The sequence below is a fragment of the Rhinopithecus bieti genome, unplaced genomic scaffold (genome assembly GCF_001698545.2).
Source record: "Rhinopithecus bieti isolate Rb0 unplaced genomic scaffold, ASM169854v2 scaffold_3041, whole genome shotgun sequence".
Classification (NCBI taxonomy): Eukaryota; Metazoa; Chordata; class Mammalia; order Primates; family Cercopithecidae; genus Rhinopithecus; species Rhinopithecus bieti.
The window spans coordinates 3,718,304-3,725,261 of record NW_016804262.1 but is presented as its reverse complement, the minus strand read 5'-3'; positions in this window follow the sequence as shown (position 1 = coordinate 3,725,261).

Here is a 6,958-nt window from a genome sequence, read left to right as displayed (position 1 = left end):
ATACACTAATATGTTAACGTTAAAGTGTTAACATTCTTATACAGTCATGCATCACTTAGTGACTAGGATATATTCTGAAGATCCTTAGGCAATTTTGTCTTTGTGTGAAAATCATAGGGGGTTCTTATACACACCTAGGTGATACAGTCTATTGCTCTGAGGCTACAAACCTGTACAGTATGTTACTCTACTGAATACTGTAGGCAACAGTAACACAGAAGCACGTATTTGTATATGTGAACATTGAAAAGGTACAGTGAAACTTCCGTATTATAATCTTAGGGACCACCACTATATATTTCAGTGGTCCATCACTGACCAAAACATTGTTATGTGCCATATGACCCTAATTGCTGCCCACGCCTTCCTGATGAAAGTATTGTGTGGTGGAGTGGGAAGCACACTGAACTGATGATACGGATTCTTGCTCCTAACTAATTCTCACTAACTAGTTGGCTGACCTCAGGCAGGCTACTTAAAGTTTCAAGCTCAGTTTTCCTTCCCTGTAAAATGGAGCTGTAGGAGGCAATTCCCTCCCCAGGATTCCATTCACTTAAGGGTCACACTGACCCTGTGCTTATCAGCTATAAGTGAAGAATCCCTTCAGTATGATGAGACTATGTGACTACTAATGTTTCTCTAACAGTGGGGCTGAAATACTGTGAGACCATCGCATATGTCAGGTAAGAGCATGGGTTTTAGGTGTAGAGTAAGTCCTGGTTCTTCTCTGCCACTTTCTACTAGGTAGCCTGGGGGCAAGTATTAACCTTTCAGAGGCTCAGTTTTCCTATCTATAAAGTGAGAATAATACAAACACTAAAATTTTTTTATTAAATGAGACAGTGTAAATCCAGCCCAAAATACTGTGTCTGATACAATAGAAGTGCTCAGTCAAAAGCATCCCTTTTTAACACTGTTATCTCCTTGGCTCCACTGAAATAACAGCTCTTTTAGTAGTACTTCTCCAAACTGATTATCAGTACTATTGTAATTATAGTACTTAAAGGATTTTAAGGTGCCAACTTGGGCTGACTTGCTTAAAAATAATTGGAAAGACATGGGCTCAGGGGATCTTTAACAATTAAGCAAAACAACCTGCATGCTGACCTTTACCCTGTGGTTCTTTTATTTAATAACAGTCTATTAATAAACACAGCTTTAGTTCTTTAATACGAATGTAATCCAAGCCAAATATGCTACCTAACAGCTGTCCTAGACTTTCTTGCCCCAAAGAAATTTTGATGAAAATTTGCCTCACTTTTCAGTTTGTTATGAAAGAAGATTATGGAGAAGCTCTTAATTTTGAGTTCCTATCAATAATACTAAGTCTCCTTAGTTTTTTATTATATGTAGATAAAATTTAAATAAAAATAAATGAGATAAAGTCATTCCTAGATTGGTGAGAGAATTTTTGAAGGCTGTATAAGTTGTTATTTTATAATTTTAAAATAATTACTTAACCATAAAAGAAAGGGGAAGGAAAAAAGTCCCCAAAATGTAGGAAACCAGAATACTTGCTTTGCTGTTAATTATAGCAGGAAATATCTGCGTGTTTATTATAACCTGTACTTCCATAGTCACATTAACTTTTAAACAGTTTTCATTCCCTTTACCAACAAAGGTAAAGCCTGCCTTGTGGAAACTAATCATTTGCAAGGGAGTTCAAGGAGATGACTTGCATAATTAAGTCAGTAGTAACTGGCTTGTTCCCACAACTTGGGGATGGACCATTTGTGAACAGGCAACACTACGAAGTGTAGGACCCTCTATAGCACCTGTTAATTGGCTCACAATAATCTGTGGGGTCAACTTGTGCTAAAGATTATTTGAGGACTCTCAAATTTTATAGCAAGTGTTCTATGTTACCATTATGTGTTTAAGAATTTCTTCTTAATAATTCCAGGTTTCTTTTCATTCATAAGATGTGAGCCTCAACTGATCTATAGCAGGTTGTGGAAAAGTAATCACTGTATTTCTGGTAGAAAGTTATGCACAGGATATAGGATAAGTCATATGTTCCATAGACCAATAAGAATCTACATTGATATATAAATCTGTAATATTTGCATGTTAAATATCTAAAATTGAAAAGCCATGGTATAGACTTGTTTTAATTACAATAATTCAATTTTAAAATTTCTTAAAAGTAGCTTATTATTTTCAATCTCCATAGCTCTATCTCCTTTAATATTTTATTATTTGATTAACTCTCATGAGACTTGTTTTAAAAGCAATTTGAAAGGATTACATATTGCATTTATATAATTTTCTAATTGCCCATAGTCACTATTTGTCAAATACATATTTAATCAAAAGAATTGTGTTATTAAATGTATATGTTTTTTTCTTTTTTCTGAGACAGTGTCTCACTCTGCCGCCCAGGTTGGAGTGCAGTGGCATGATCTCGGCTCACTGCAAGCTCCGCCTCCCGGGTTCACGCCATTCTCCTGCCTCAGCCTCCCGAGTAGCTGGGGCTACAGGCGCCCACCACCATGCCCAGCTAATTTTTTGTATTTTAGTAGAGACAAGGTTTCGCCTTGTTAGCCAGGATGGTCTCGATCTCCTGACCTTGTGATCCGCCCGCCTCAGCCTCCCAAAGTGCTGGGATTACAGGCGTGAGCCACAGCGCCCGGCCAAGTGTGTATGTTTTATAGCTTCTGAATTAGAGACAAAAGGGGACTTAAACTGTTGCTAATCCCTTGTATATCTGCTCATCATCACAGTGTTAAATGAAGTGTCTTCGTTTTGAAGTTCTGCTTGCTCAACCTGGTACTTTTAGTTAGTGATGGGATTTGGTGGAGTTGAATATAAAGAAATAGCCAAACTGGTTTACCAGAATCCTGTCTGAGTCTGGCAGAAAACCTGTTCTCTCCCCATTTTGTCCACCCTCAAACTTGCCAAGCCTTGTTCGCTTTGGCTTTATTTTAAAATGCATTTCTGGTGAGTGAGGAAAGGTTTTGTACTGTGTTTTCAATGACTCACCCAAAATAACTCCATTCAACTTGTAAACGGTCCTGTTCAGAATGCAGATTGTATTTGTTCTGAGATGGGCATAAAGGAGCTGCAGAAGGGAGATTAGAGAAGGGAAACGTGCTGGGAGAGGCCAGTGTAGTTTATATTTATTCAGGTTCAGGCACATACCACATTTATTATTTTTTTCAAAGACTTGTGTGTGTGTGTACGTTAAAGAACCGTTATAAGGTGTGTACCATTTAAAGCTCTTCAAGATACAGCAGTGTTAGAGAGATGTATGGTTCATCTAGTCACGAACCTTCCTTTTCCTGCTCTTCATAAAATACAGAAAGAGAAATTTACATGAAAATATATAATTTCAAATATATGCATAGTGAGCTGTAATTTTGTAAAGTTCTAAATGGCTCTGAAGAGAAAGTAATCATATACATAAACAAAAGAGCTAGAACATAATCTTAAATATGGAAGAGAAATTAACTATATAATAAGACAGTGCTAACACTGGGAAATTCAATAATGACATCCTCCTGTTCGGTTGTGTGTTGCAGAAAATTCTTAATATCATCTTGCATGGGTATAGACTGTGCATTTCATATGGACAGATATACCTTTTAAAAGGTTTTACGATTCAAAACGTCAGAGACCTTTAAAAGCAACATTTTAGGGCAGGGCTGAGAAAAAAAAGTAAAAGGATTGATCCTAACTTGAGAATTAGGCTTCACAGATAGAAAGCAAAATGTTTGTAATTCATGTGTAACTATGTTCAGTAAAAGGATTTCAAAACCTCCTTTGAGTTGTTTTATGAATTTGTGAAACAGACTAAATAGTCTATTCTGTTACATAATCTTGCTTCACTTTATTGTTGATTAAGAATAGATGAGCCATTCTTACCTGTTGCTCAGAAACACCAGAGGATTGAGCCACTGAAAAGAAAACAAACTGGCCACAAGGTTTCACTGAGAAAAGAGTAAATTTAGCATCATGTGTCCAACTGAATAAATTGTGATCTGAGAATGAGTGATAAAACTGACAAGCCTTTAACATGCACAAAATCAGAAAGTATGTAAACTGATAATTTATCCAGATTGTATAATTTGCAAGGCAAAATTCTAGTGGTATTAACACCTGCTTCTCCTTCTTATCTGTACTTGGGAAAATAAGATAAATCAAAATAATGGACTATGCTACATATTAATGCTTCCTTATGAGGAAAAGCAACTAATATAAAATACTTGAATTTTGCTAATGTGGAAGAACTCTAAGATCAAAAGGTTTACAGGCTTTAAACATGCAATTTTATTGCTTTAACATATATACAATAACCGGAAATACTAAAATCAGAAATATTTTAATAATGAATAATGGTTTCAATAATAGAGGAATATATCAATAACCCAATTGAAGTCAGACTAACCAGCATTCCTCATAGTTCAATTACATGATTTGTAAATAAATCTCTGAAAATTTTGAAGTGTTTACTCTTATTTGTTAATATTTTTTCTTTNAATTTTTGAAGGCTGTATAAGTTGTTATTTTATAATTTTAAAATAATTACTTAACCATAAAAGAAAGGGGAAGGAAAAAAGTCCCCAAAATGTAGGAAACCAGAATACTTGCTTTGCTGTTAATTATAGCAGGAAATATCTGCGTGTTTATTATAACCTGTACTTCCATAGTCACATTAACTTTTAAACAGTTTTCATTCCCTTTACCAACAAAGGTAAAGCCTGCCTTGTGGAAACTAATCATTTGCAAGGGAGTTCAAGGAGATGACTTGCATAATTAAGTCAGTAGTAACTGGCTTGTTCCCACAACTTGGGGATGGACCATTTGTGAACAGGCAACACTACGAAGTGTAGGACCCTCTATAGCACCTGTTAATTGGCTCACAATAATCTGTGGGGTCAACTTGTGCTAAAGATTATTTGAGGACTCTCAAATTTTATAGCAAGTGTTCTATGTTACCATTATGTGTTTAAGAATTTCTTCTTAATAATTCCAGGTTTCTTTTCATTCATAAGATGTGAGCCTCAACTGATCTATAGCAGGTTGTGGAAAAGTAATCACTGTATTTCTGGTAGAAAGTTATGCACAGGATATAGGATAAGTCATATGTTCCATAGACCAATAAGAATCTACATTGATATATAAATCTGTAATATTTGCATGTTAAATATCTAAAATTGAAAAAGCCATGGTATAGACTTGTTTTAATTACAATAATTCAATTTTTAAAATTTCTTAAAAAGTAGCTTATTATTTTCAATCTCCATAGCTCTATCTCCTTTAATATTTTATTATTTGATTAACTCTCATGAGACTTGTTTTAAAAGCAATTTGAAAGGATTACATATTGCATTTATATAATTTTCTAATTGCCCATAGTCACTATTTGTCAAATACATATTTAATCAAAAGAATTGTGTTATTAAATGTATATGTTTTTTTCTTTTTTCTGAGACAGTGTCTCACTCTGCCGCCCAGGTTGGAGTGCAGTGGCATGATCTCGGCTCACTGCAAGCTCCGCCTCCCGGGTTCACGCCATTCTCCTGCCTCAGCCTCCCGAGTAGCTGGGGCTACAGGCGCCCACCACCATGCCCAGCTAATTTTTTGTATTTTTAGTAGAGACAAGGTTTCGCCTTGTTAGCCAGGATGGTCTCGATCTCCTGACCTTGTGATCCGCCCGCCTCAGCCTCCCAAAGTGCTGGGATTACAGGCGTGAGCCACAGCGCCCGGCCAAGTGTGTATGTTTTATAGCTTCTGAATTAGAGACAAAAAGGGGGACTTAAACTGTTGCTAATCCCTTGTATATCTGCTCATCATCACAGTGTTAAATGAAGTGTCTTCGTTTTGAAGTTCTGCTTGCTCAACCTGGTACTTTTTAGTTAGTGATGGGATTTGGTGGAGTTGAATATAAAGAAATAGCCAAACTGGTTTACCAGAATCCTGTCTGAGTCTGGCAGAAAACCTGTTCTCTCCCCATTTTGTCCACCCTCAAACTTGCCAAGCCTTGTTCGCTTTGGCTTTATTTTTAAAATGCATTTCTGGTGAGTGAGGAAAGGTTTTGTACTGTGTTTTCAATGACTCACCCAAAATAACTCCATTCAACTTGTAAACGGTCCTGTTCAGAATGCAGATTGTATTTGTTCTGAGATGGGCATAAAGGAGCTGCAGAAGGGAGATTAGAGAAGGGAAACGTGCTGGGAGAGGCCAGTGTAGTTTATATTTATTCAGGTTCAGGCACATACCACATTTATTATTTTTTTCAAAGACTTGTGTGTGTGTGTACGTTAAAGAACCGTTATAAGGTGTGTACCATTTAAAGCTCTTCAAGATACAGCAGTGTTAGAGAGATGTATGGTTCATCTAGTCACGAACCTTCCTTTTCCTGCTCTTCATAAAATACAGAAAGAGAAATTTACATGAAAATATATAATTTCAAATATATGCATAGTGAGCTGTAATTTTTGTAAAGTTCTAAATGGCTCTGAAGAGAAAGTAATCATATACATAAACAAAAGAGCTAGAACATAATCTTAAATATGGAAGAGAAATTAACTATATAATAAGACAGTGCTAACACTGGGAAATTCAATAATGACATCCTCCTGTTCGGTTGTGTGTTGCAGAAAAATTCTTAATATCATCTTGCATGGGTATAGACTGTGCATTTCATATGGACAGATATACCTTTTTAAAAGGTTTTACGATTCAAAACGTCAGAGACCTTTAAAAGCAACATTTTAGGGCAGGGCTGAGAAAAAAAAGTAAAAGGATTGATCCTAACTTGAGAATTAGGCTTCACAGATAGAAAGCAAAAATGTTTGTAATTCATGTGTAACTATGTTCAGTAAAAAGGATTTCAAAACCTCCTTTGAGTTGTTTTATGAATTTGTGAAACAGACTAAATAGTCTATTCTGTTACATAATCTTGCTTCACTTTATTGTTGATTAAGAATAGATGAGCCATTCTTACCTGTTGCTC